The sequence below is a fragment of the Lycorma delicatula genome, chromosome 2 (genome assembly GCF_047948215.1).
Source record: "Lycorma delicatula isolate Av1 chromosome 2, ASM4794821v1, whole genome shotgun sequence".
Taxonomy (NCBI): Eukaryota; Metazoa; Arthropoda; class Insecta; order Hemiptera; family Fulgoridae; genus Lycorma; species Lycorma delicatula.
The window spans coordinates 201284538-201298044 of record NC_134456.1 but is presented as its reverse complement, the minus strand read 5'-3'; the positions used below and the strand labels follow the sequence as shown (position 1 = coordinate 201298044).

General features: G+C 29.5%; 1 protein-coding gene across 2 annotated transcripts in view; it reads right to left on the bottom strand.

Annotated features, from left to right (window-relative positions):
- LOC142319568 (retinaldehyde-binding protein 1-like) overlaps positions 1-13507 on the bottom strand; it is a 114651-nt gene that overhangs the window by 89685 nt on the left and 11459 nt on the right. The window contains exon 1 of one of the 2 annotated variants that reach the window (XM_075357003.1): positions 9538-9708. The exons of the other annotated variant lie outside the window; for it this stretch is intronic. The gene's annotated coding sequence lies outside the window, so the exon portion shown is untranslated. Of the gene's footprint in view, positions 1-9537; positions 9709-13507 lie in introns of those variants that run through there. 2 annotated transcript variants of the gene reach the window in all.

The following is a 13507-nucleotide window of genomic DNA, read 5'->3' as shown; positions in this document are numbered from 1 at the left end:
CAGGGTTTATTTTATGTAATTTGTGAATATTTCATTTACAATTTTCGAGAATAGAAATTCCAGGACCTTTAGTACTGAAAGTGAACGAAAATACTAAGTTACACCTGTAGTATAACATTAAAAATTTGTCATCAGATTTTAGGATTTTTCCTTATTAATGCTTATTGAAATAAATCGTTTTAACAATATAATTTATCGGTTTTTCATTTTAAATAAATTATTATGATTATTAGATTTGATTAAAAGATTTATCAAGGAAAACTTCCTTAGTGGTTTTTTTTAAATTCTTTTATTATTTTTATTCTAGTTAAGTAACGTATTGAAAAATCATGATTTACGAATTGATTAATACTACTAGGAAATATACCTGACCAGTCGGGTCAGGTAATAATGGACAACCGTGAAATAACCTTGTAGAAAAAATAGGAATCCATCGTAAAATGCATCGTTTTGCAACCTTCATCGTTTAAATTACTTTGCGTTTAACCTAAACGCAAGAATTTCGTTTTTTATTGACAAATTTAAGGAATTAGGATGAATTTTTAAAAAAACTTTATTTCAAATAAACATTTCAGTATTTAATTCTTTTTATAAACATTCCTGTCATAAAAATCTTGACTGTTTTTTAATGGAGGAAGTAATTTTAAATATCAGTTTTCAACTGGCTTTAGTTATAGAAAAGAGTATGCAGTTTTATCCTACTAACTATAAAAATATAAGCGCTATTAAATAAACAATTTTGCTTAAACAAAAAAAAAAAAATCGTTTATTGCTGAACAAATCTTATTAAATCTTTCGTCTCAATCAGTCACAATTATATATTTTATTCTTTTGTGCACGTGCTCGTGTTATATTCTATGCATGTATTTTTTCCTTTGTTTTGGTGAGTAAGCGAACGTTAAAAATGAAACAGCATTAATTAGTAAAGGAAAATTATATTTCATTAAAATATATTTTTTTTTTGTTGAGCTCATCAGCTTAGTACAAGACTACCGTCTAATAACTCTTTCCTGTAATATTAAATTCCAAATTATTTAAATATTTTAATGCTTTTATTTTTTAATTATTTTTTACGCTTCTTTTTTTGTTGTAATGAAGTTTTTTTATGAAAGAGGGGGCATCAAGGCTATAAACTGGTAGCATATGAAAAGATGCCATTTCTGACCGGGATTCGAACGCGAGACTTCCGTACGAAATGCCGAGATGCTACCTATTCAGTTACGGAGAACGGAATTTTTCTTTTTAATTTTTGATTTAATAATATTTATAAATAAATCAGAATATTCATTTGTATTTACGTTCGCTTAAAAATCAAAAACGCTTCGATGATTAATTCGTTTAATAATATTTTTATTGAAATTTGGGAAAGGTTTATTGTAAATTTATCTGGATAATTTAATTATTGCCTGAGCAATAAAGTTTAAACGGAAAACGCGTCATAATTTACATTGGAATTTTTCATGTAGGGCTGACTATCGTACCATATTTTGAAACGCTATCAATTTTGGTAAACGATATCTATTCGATTCCCAGTAGTGATTTGTAGAAAAAAAGACCGAATTTTATTTCAATTTTCATTTATAAGAAATTGGGAATTGGGAATTATTTTCAAGATATCAGAGATTAAATAGTATCATTTTTTCGTACTACGATTGAATAGGCTATTAATGGAGTTTTTCGTACTGGTCCAATCTATATATTATAAAGAATTAAGGTGTCTATAACTAAAGTTATATTTGTATTAATAGCTAACATTTGTTTTATTTTTATTTAGCTTTGAACATTTTTTAAATAAATAGCTTTCTTTATTTAAATTTGTGTATCTTTTTTTGATTTGATGACATTATCACATAAGCTTGAAGCTTGTGCGTGGGATATGGTAATGGAATTTTGTAGCGTGTGAAAAAAGCCAAACCTGACCGGAATTTAAACCCGGTACCTCCGGATGAAAGGCCGAGACGCTACCACTCCGCCACGGAGATCTATTATCTTGATTTGTGTCAATGCAATTATTATAACTGAATTACACAAGAACGATATAAATTTGTTCAATGAATCTTGACTAATGAACATATTTGTTTGAACTAAATATAGCAATTTAAATGCCTGCAATTTTAGCACTGACTATTATTTCTTCACTTGAAATATTTATCAGTGGGTAAGTTTTTCACATTCTTATTGAAAAATGCATTTTTGCCATTTGCTAACTTAAAAAAATACTTAACAAAAAATTAAACTCCTTCCTCTTTGATTAATTAATTTTTGTAATATTACGTTTAGGATTCAATTAACAAAAAATTTCAATCGATGTAAACTAAAGCAGATATAATTTCGTATAACTTTAACAGAACGTTTTTTGAGATTTCAGGCAAGGTTCTACCCTTATCTTTTTTGAATAGTTTCTTTGTCATTAAACGTTGTGAATGAATTTTTTTAATAGTAGGTAGAAAATAAAATAAAATCTGAAATTATTTTCTTTGAAAAATTGTTGTCTTTAAAATATATTATATAAAATATATGTAACGACATGGGTTATTTTTTTAAATAAATATATGGAAACGACTAGCACTAGATAGGGAATCTTTCAGAGCTGCATTAAACCATTCAAATGACTGAAGACAAAAGAAAAATAAATATATTTTCTTTTTTTAATTTTGACAGTAAAATAAAATTCTTTCGGGGTAATAAATATTCTGGTAATATAATTCTAGTATCGGAAGGAACACTGGATAGTTCAGCTTGTCTTGTGCATTGAGAAAATATTTATTAAAATATTTGAAAGCTATTTTGTTGCTAGCGCGAGTGGTAGCGCCTCGGTCTTTTGACCAGATTCGAATCCCGGTCAGGCAGGGTATTTTCATACGATACAAACATTTTCATTTCATCTCATTCTCTGAAGGAATATCAAACGGCGGTCCTGGGGGCTAAAAAAATTTTAAAAAATTATCTAATATTACTAATATTAAGTAAAAGAAAAATATTTCCTACTTACAGATGATAAAGTTAAATTTAAAAAAAATCTGAGGTATAAATAAAATTATGTATTAAAAAACGACACTTCTCACTATAACTGATAGAGCTAAAATAATTTTTTTAGCAATATATCGCATTCGGAAGTTATATATATTGCTGATAGTTGTATTAAAATGAACATCCTGTTACGTGTTTTTTATTGGAATAAATACCACTTTTCTATTGTGAATAAAATGATGACCATCCACATTATTAATACACATTATGAAAATATGCATGACATATATAATGTGATTGCATTTTTAATTTTTGTTTTTCCACTAATATAAAACAATTAAAAAAAGTTAGATTTTGAAAAGACTCACGTAGTTTCGCTGAAGTTAATAAAAAATAACTAAGCTTAAAAAAAGAAAGTAAACTTTAATTAAAGCTTATCTTCTTTATTAAGTAATATACTTAATGCTAATACTTTTGCATTAAATTCCCAGTCTTTTTTAACGGTAAAAAGTACTTTACAAATCTCAGTGAAGTTGCTATCAAAATATAAATACTAATAAATAAATAAATATATATATATATATATGTATGCACGGTAAATATTTTTAATATTGCTAACTAAAACTTTTCAGTTTTAGTAATTGTATTTTTTGTTTTAGCTGCATGAGGAAATAACTGTACCCAGGTAGTTTTAATAATTTTATAGACATATAACAGCCAATTCTTTTTGATGGATGATAAAGATCTTACCACTCCTTCAATATCTCCTAAACTCAATTAACAGTATCATCCAGCCTTAATGTCTGTAGGTATCCTTAAGTTACTAATCATTTCTCATTATCCTCTGAAACGCAGATGATATTGTATCATAAGGAACGAACTCAAACTTACGTTTAATTTAAGTATTGATGAAGTACTTCCTACTGAAAATCGCGAAATTAGAATTTTATATTTCTAGTTTTAAAATTTTACGCTCTGACCACCCGGATGGCACTGTTATTTGTGGGTCAGCTATATTATTAATACGTAGTGATGTCTTATTACTTGCTTGCTACCCGATTAAGCATCCACCATTTGCCGGTATTCTTCTAATTTTTCTTTAAGGATTTCTGCAGCGCATTTCCCACCGAGATTTTATATTTATGATCACATATTTTCGTCCGTTTTTCAATCTCTTGGCGCGAAGTTCAAATCCGGGTTTGGGTTTAGAATGTTTATCATTTTGAACGGTCTCTTGTATTAATCCTAAGACCGAAATTTAATCTCCTGTCTAAAGATAGACTTTCTTTTATTATTCCTCCAGGGTAGAATTATGGCCTACATATCTCACTAAACAATCTGATATACCAAAATTATTACGCAAAACTTAACTGATTTAATGCTACTGAATTAATCGATTTATTTAATAAATAAATATTCTGGATTCGGGGCCCGCCGGCTGCCGCGTCTTTTGTAAGCTGTAGTCTTGTACAGACTCAGATCGACCACACCTGAAACATGTGATTAATTGAAATCCAAATACTAATGAGCACCGCGATCTGGTATTCAAATCCGAATAAAAGCAATTACTTCTATTAGGCTTCGAACCTGAGAACTCTCAACTTCGAAATCCACTGATTTACGATGTTGAGTTTAACCGTTAGACCAACCTGGACGGTTAACTCCGCCAGGTATCCACGATCACACTCACCTTCATGAAAGTTGTCTTGATGTCTTGATAACGTTTACTCTTGTTGTAGCTCGCTTACTTGGTGAGCGAGAAATGCTAATCAACGACCGTTCCCTATTTATATCCAAATATCAGCTCTCCCCATCGCAAATACTCCCTTACCCTTAACCTAACCCTTGATCTGACCTTCAACCTGACCCTTGACCTAATGACTTTTAATATGGCCCTTGGCCTTTGGTCAGAATCGGCCACTTTATACTACTTCCAGAATCTCAAAAATTCCACTTTATCTAAAACTCAAGTTTATTAATCCATTTTAAAATCTATTTGTGAGTACAGTTGCAACATTAATTATTGTTTAAAACTATTTGTCATTTTTTAAATTCGTTTTCAATTAAAAGTATAAAACAAGTAACTACAGAATTTTATCATGACTACCGTAACATTAAATTCAAGTGCAGTCATTACATGTATGAAATAGGTTTGACCCGCTTTATTATTATAATAAAATATATGTAAAAAATTCAAATAACAAAAATAAAAACATTTCATTCATTTTATAAACCTACAGAGGATTTTGTAACCAACAATCCTATGTAGGTATATAAACAAATAAGGATTAAATTTATAGATAAAATTGGATCCGGGTTAATTGACTTGAAATATAAATGCTTTTTTGCTCTCAGAGGAAAATTTATGACTGATAGTTTATCTCATTTAATAATGTTAAAATAACAATGGATTTGGTTTGGTATTTGAAATAAATGTCTTGTACACTAAAAAAGGGGATACTAAACGGGGAATTAAATTCAATGATTTTATTTCAGTGAATTGTCTTGATACAAGTAAAAACAAAAATAAAATTTATATACACACACACACACACACACACACACACACACACACACACACACAATGAGAAGGAAAAGATTGTAAAATCAATCAAGTTTTTGGATATTTTTATTTGTTATCAGTTAATAAAATAACTATTGTTTAAGTGAAAATTGTTATTTTTAACGTGAAGAAAATAGCTCTAAATGGCGGTATCTCCACCAAATTTTAAAAGGACACATAAATTACTTTTTACGTGAACATAAACTGTTAAGTATACGTAGTGTATATATTTAAAAACGTTAAAAAAATCGTAAATCATATGATAACTTATAATTCGCTCTAAAATTCATTCAAATATGGATTAAAATATTTAAATTCAGCTGTTATTTTCCTTATTTACGTTGTTCCTCAAAGTCTGTAATATAATAAATTTTCATCTGAAAACTTTTAGTGTTTATAACTTTAAAAAAATTCTATCATGCAATATAAAATTTTGCTGTTTACTGATTAATCTTGATGTTACTTGAATAAAATATTGAAATATTTTACTGTAATTTAATTTTTAGTTTTTTGTTGAAAGCGGGTTTTAAATATTTTTTAATAATATAATACCTTGATACTGAAAGATAATTGTAGTTTCCTTTCTAATATCCAATTTACTCCATTGACCTTAAAATTAATTTTTTTTTTATTTCCTCTTATCTGATTTTTTCAATTAGATCTTTTATCCTAGTTGTTTAAATCCTAGCATTGTTAACCTAGATATAAGAGTTAATTTTTTATGGCAGATTTTTGGTATTCAAAGACAATTTTGAAGGAATTTTTTTCTCCACTGAAAATGTGACCGAATTTATCAGTTTTAGGTTTCCTTTTTTCTAACCAAATTTATGTAATTCTCCCTCAGTTTTTGGGAAGCCGGACGAGAATTTGCATTATAAGCTAATAAAGCTATTATTTAGCTATATTAAGCAATATCTACAATTTTTGGTAAATCTGAAGTAGCCTTTAACAGAGTAGAGAAGTGGGTCGAACAAGGCTAAGGGAGTACGAAAAAATATTTTTGACTAATAATAGTCTATTTTGATATTTAACTTGAAAAAATTTACAACGAAAACAATACTTCAAAAATAGATGATAGAAGCTAAGATTTTTTCATATCATGTCATACCGACATGCAAAACTTACCTATTAAGTGCTTACTAATCATCTAAAAACATTGAAGAGAAATAAGCTCTTTTCCTGTGACTTTTTTTTTTTTGTATCTACTCCCCTGGGCCGGACCGACTTGATGGTATTACGCCACCCAGTGGTGTCCGTTACTCTAATAACCCCTCCCCGCCTACCGGCTGTATACCGGCATGGCAGGTCAGGCCTACCGGTGGCTCTTTTGAGAATTTTTATTCTCTATTATGTCCTCTATGGAACCACATCATACCAGCAAGTCGTGATGTGACCTCCGGATCTTTTATAATACACTCTTGTCCCTACAGCACACCCCAAGGAGTCCTCAGCGGATCATTGAAACCAGTACACCTAAGCATGCTGGCTCTCACCGCTGAGGCTGTCCACCCAACCTAACATACTAGAAACCCATACTTTTTTCATCTTCATTCTTCTGTGACCTACCAATGATAATATTAACAATCCTGTAAATTTGTTTTATAGTTTAATGAATATTTCGAAACCGAACATGTTGTCTGGAACAATTTACATCATCTATTATAGATGTTAATTGCTTTAGTAACAGTTTTCAAAGATTTAGTTGAAACAGATAATAAGATCTGTGACTAGGACAATGATGACTAATCTGTGACTATGACAATGAGTAATAACATATCATTATGTTAAATCAGTGGATTTCTCAGATTTTACAATTATTAAATGAGTGAAATTTTCACTGTGAAGGATAATGATTGGTTTTATACTTTTGTAACAACGAAAGGAAAGATGTATTTTTTAATAAATTGTTATTTTTATTTTGAAAGTCTGTGAAAGATAGTAAATCATATTCTAGAACTTTCGTTGGATCAGTTCTATTAAAATATTTCACAACGGATTTTTTCAGATATTTTCTTGTTATTTTTTGCCTAGCTTCCGTTCTCTTTTCTGAGAAATGTTTAATTTGTTTAAGTCGTTTTGTAAGTTTCCAAAGTGAATAATAAAAAAATAATTTTTTTAAGTCAATTGTTTTATCAGTTTAAATAAATCGTAGCCCAGTACTGTCTTATTAAGAGAATTTTTAGTGCTTTGCCAGATAAGTCTGAGATGCATTTCCTGAAAAATCGATTCTCTTACTTTTCTAGGGCGGTTGAATACCTCTACTAGTTTAATATCAATAGTCAATAGTTCAATAGTAAATCAACATGCTGCTTTGTGAATCAAGGAAGTAAAATATTTAAATGCATCTACTTCATCTATAGATTTCAGAGGTACGGTTAATTATTATTGACTTTTATCACGTCTAAATTCCTTTCCAGTCTGTATAACTGTTACACATTTTCAAAGGAGGTTCCTTTTTAACTACTTTTATACTAATGGCTATAACAGAAGAATTATTTTAATGTTTGTCAAGGCAATTTTCAACGTTCGCATAAAAATTTTATTTATTATTTAAAATTTTAAAAAAATCTAGTAGATCTGGAATTTTGTTTTTGTCTGTAGGTTAGTGTCTTCTAAACAATAATTCAATAATATATCAATTGAAGGTTTTAGTTTTCTGGCCCCGTTGTATTTTTATAAGACGAGAATCCCATTGTAGGTACCTGAAGTTTCTAGCCACCAGATAAAAACGAAAAATCAGGAATGAAGATAGCTGGGAAACATGTGTTATAGCGTTCCTATTTTTCGTGTCAGGGCCTATTTATCTGGCTTAGTCCTTGCTGGTGGCTTAGTTCATCAAGAGAACCTTTGTTTACTCGATCGATCTCAGCGTGATCCTGGTTTGGCAGTTATCTTATTACTCTTTTCCTGGATTTCCATGTAAGTACTGTATCTAGTTAGTTTTGTTAAGAATAACTTGAGTTGGCGCCAGTCTATTGCCCTTATATTCTAAACTTAGAAAAACGATTACTGTTTTAATTACGATTTTTTAAAATTTTTATTTAAATACATAATATATATAATTGTTAATTAATTAAGTTCGTAATTAAAAACTTAATTCAAAATATTGTAAAATGTAATAAATAGAAAATTGAAAATAAAGCACAAGGTTAGTAGTCTGTCAAATTTTAATTTATTAGTTATGTTGGTTAAATTCATTGCCGTAATGTAAGTGAATAGTAGTAATACCTTTTACAACAGTGTGAAACACTACACGACTTTTTTTAGAATGCTTGTCAAAATAGAAGTTTATCGTAATTTTTTACATGTTTATTAATGTGCAAATTTTATCAGACTTGTTATGTAAATTAAATGTATGCAGCGTTTGTTCTATGTTGATTTTTAATAACAGCTAGAACAAATAAACAATTTTTCCGTAAAATCCGATTTTATCATGGATTTTAATAAGAAACATTTTATTATAGATGTAGTAAGGATATGTTAACAGAAATATTTTTTATAAGCAAAAATATAATGATTTGTAAATTATACGCTTGACTTGTTTGGTTCTGTTCAGATTATGCCAATAAAAATTTATTTTATCTATTTTTTGACTACGTCATTAACTTAGCTTTAACTTTCTGTCTTTTATTACTTACAATAAACAAAATTAAATTAGTTTTCTTTACATTAAATTTAGTTAAGGGCTGGTGTATTCAATTAATTTCAAAATCTTAAACGTTTTGCTTGAACTGTCCGCTCACGCTTTCAAACTGTAATTTGTCTCTTAGTTTTTTAAATGATTTTCTGAGCTTAATTCCGGAAAAAGATATGTTTTATGTGTGGGTGTTCTATTTATTTATTTTAAAACTCCTGTTTTCTGGTGTTATAAGATTTATTTTACAGTTTAATTATTTTGTTTATCATTTGTTGTCATTTTTTAACAAATATTCTACAGCTTTATTAAATTTCAGAATTTCAGAATTCAGAAGTAAATAACTCATTTAAAAAAAGAAATGACTCACTTTTATAGTGCAAACATTTAAGTGTTACATACTGGTTGTTATGAACGATCTCGCCTGAAGACCGTTAACACATTGTGGTAGATTTTAGAGCGAGGTTGGACTGTATATTCATAGGTGATGAATTGAGAAAACGCCTTGTTGCTTGCTGAATTGTTATTTATTGTCGTCTTGACATTTCGATAACATATAACTGAACATAAAAAGCATGTAACGTAACACATATAATTAAACTGAATAACATACGACTTAATAACATATAAGTATAAAACTAATATAAGCGTTCATTCGAACATGTCCATCTGGACTGAATGTACAACACGACCACTCTGGGTCAGATTCGAGCGCCGAATAAAAATAGAAGTCGTACGTCATAATGACCACTCCTTGCGGTATTATGACGTAGGACATCGCGTGATAGATCGCCTGACCAAGCTTGTCGGAGAGCCCTAGCTCTCGCTAGGTAGCAGCACCCGACGGCACAAGTGGGACGGAACAATGGTATTGTAAAATTTTAAGATTTAGTTAAATTACAAATATACTTTTCAGGAGTACTGAAGTCTTAACATATGTAAGCCTACCTTTTTATTTTCCCGGCGAATAGAATAGCTATATTGAAGGGAAAAGTATGGTCATCATGTTACAAGTGCGGAATCGGGGTTTTTGCAAATCTTTACGTTTTAGGGTCAAAATAGTTCATTTAAACTAAAAAATATGTATGTATACATGTGGGAATGTGTACGAGATATATGTATAATGTGCGATATATATGTTCGTATGTGTTTTGCACTGTTTTTGACCTTATATTTCAGAATTGACTAAACCGATTTTCTTCGAACTCAAATAATTTTATATATGGTATTAACTTTTTTTAAATATTTTAAAGGGGATATCGCGAAAAAACCAATTTAGATTTTCTTCAGAAAAATTTTAGAAAAAGCTTTACTTTGGCAAGTTTGTTACATAATTGCAGATATAAATAATCCAGATTTTTTTTCAAAAATTCACCCCACCTCTTAAGATTGAAATATATGTTTTTTTTATTTATCTCCCTTCGGTATTAATAGTAAAAAAAAAATTGTGGTATTTTATACATAATTTATTATAGGGCTATCAAAAAATGTCTACAATTTTCCAAAACATAAACCTCAGAAAGATTTTTTTGAAATATTTATGTTTTTGTTTTAGCCTTTATTGGAGGGGGTGTTAGATCTAGAAAAAACTTTACTTAGGCAAATTTGTTAAGTTTAACCTATTTAGGAATATTTTTTAGAAATTAAAAAAAATTATTGCCCACCTCTAAAAAATATAATACTTTGTTTTTTGTGTTTTCTTTTAATCTTAACCTTTTAATTCTTATTATTAAAAAAAATATTTCTTTGTCACTTTAATGCACTGAAAGCCGAACATTTACCCCACGAAACCATTTGCCTTTCCAAACAACATACAATGGGTCAACCAGCTGTGTGCGAATCCTAAACGAATATCTGATGCATTTCCCATTCAAACAAGAGTTCGCCAGGGAGATGTCATTCCTCGACTGCTGTTCAACATTGTAATTGACGCTATAATGAGGGGAGCATTTGCAGGAAGGCGTGGAGTACAATATGATTAGGATCACTACTAACCGACCTAATGTTTGCAGACGTCAGCGTCATATTTGGTAATAGTGATGCTGAGGCCACAGATAACTTGTATAAGAGCTCTTGTACAGCAGAGTTCTTCAAACTGAGGATCAATGTTGACAAAATGAAGAAAATATCAACTGACGGCTCACAGTCCATTGTTTACCTCGGAGGAACTCAGATCGAACAAGTCCAAGAATTCAAATATCTCGGATCACTGGTCCAAGAAAATAAAGTGGCATCTACAGCTGAAATCCATGCCAGGATTGGACAGGCGCTACAGATTCTCCTCACTAAAATGGTGCCTATGGAAAATATTACCATCCAGACAAAAATCCGCCTCTTCCGCACACTTATCATCCCAGTTCTCTTCTATGGATCAGAAACTTGGACCCTCTTCCAAACAGACTTGAACCGGCTAGAGCTTTTCCAAATGTGGTGTCTGCATCGGATCATACTGGTTTCACTTTATGAGCATATTCGAAATGAAGTCATCAGATCCAAATGCGGGCAGCAACCAACAGTTGAAGAGTAGATCCAAGTGCGGAAGCTGAGGTGGTTTGGTCATGTGTGCCGGATGGACCCAGATCGCTTGCCGCACAGACTCCTTTGTAGACAACGTCCTACTCAGTGGAAGATTCAAAAAGCACCTGAATAAAACACGTTGCAGATGACTTAAGGAGTCAGCGAATTGAGGTCGGCCTGGCGGGAATCATTGCTGTAGACCGTAAAGCATAGAAAAACATTGTGAGCAAAGTTCGGAATCCTACGGCACTCACAGCAGTATATTGGTTGCGCGGCCAGTCGCCTTCTACAGTCTGCAGCTAGGGATCAAAGAAGAAGAAGTAATAATGTACTCAGATCCAAAATAAAAAAGCAATTTTGTTCATTAATGTTATAAAAGTTATACTTAATTTTTAACATTTAACAATTCTTTTTAAATTTATAGATTTTTATTAAGGGTAACTTCTTTATAATAAAGGTTTTACGAAATTGTTTCCATAGAATAAGGGACCCCCTTAAAATCAAACATTTTTTTATTTGAAATTTAGAAATTTTGATGTTTAAATCTTCATAATCATAAAAAACTATTCAATCATTAAATCATCAATCATCATAATCATTAACAAAACCATTAATTTTTTAAAAATTAAAAAAAATTTAATTCTGAATTTTTTTATTTTTTATATTTAAACGTTTATTATGAAAATAAAAGCAGTTTTAATGATTAAATTGCATTTTGGCGAAGCCAAAGATTTTGCAATGAAAAATTTGTACAAGGTATAATATGACTTGACTGGCGTAGCCGGGAAAGAAGACTTTTATTTTGTGTTGGGGATTATATGTATAAGCTTCTATTTTATAATATTAAATATCCGATAAAAAGTGAGAAGATATTTCTAATTTGAGTCGAGATCTTTGATAAAAAATAAAACACAATATACTTTTTTTAAATTACAGTTTAAGATTTTGATTTTGATCGTTTATAAATTTGTGTGACTGTTTTTGTATATTGAGGTGTTTAATAGTTTTGTTAACCACTTATTGATTAAAACGCTGTTGTAGAGTCAGTTAATTCTTATATGTGGTTGTGCACAATTTACTTTAAATAGGTTTTTCAAAACCTTGGTTTAGTCGATGAAACATTTTCTCCTAAATTTTCTCTATAAAAAAATTAAATAAAAAAATACCAATGAATCTCTTTGCTCTCATTTTAGCGATAGTAATCATAAAAAAAGTAAGTTTCTTAGTGAAAAAAAACGTATAACTTACAAATTTAATAATGTAATCGCATGAATTTGGGATTTATAAGCATAAAATATTTTTATTAAAATATCAGTAAATGTCATTTGTATGAAAACAAAGCTATTAAGTAGAATGTTTTAGATTTTTTAAAGTAATTAAAAATGGAATGGTCATTTCAATTTATGACTTTTAAAATTTTTGTCTTTTTTGTTATTTTGAGATTTCCTGTAATATAGACAAGGCTATGTCTATTAATTTTATGAGGTAAATAAGATATACAAAAGAGATTACCAAATTTGTATGGTAATTTTTATTATCAATGTTAATTTATTGTAAGAAATCAGATTTAAAATCTGGCGTTACTGAATGATGTATTGAATTTTTAATAAGAATCGTGAGCATTTCATCAGGATGTTATGTTTCAATAAAAAAACAAAAAAACATTCATATTAAACTAATAATAATATTTAGAAGTAGAATTTGTCTGAGAGATTAAAACAATATCAAGTTTCCATAAGTTAATCGATTGACTTAGTTTTTTTAAAGATAGTTAAGACTCTGATTTACAAGCCGTTTACGTTTCATAAACTTATTTAGAAAAA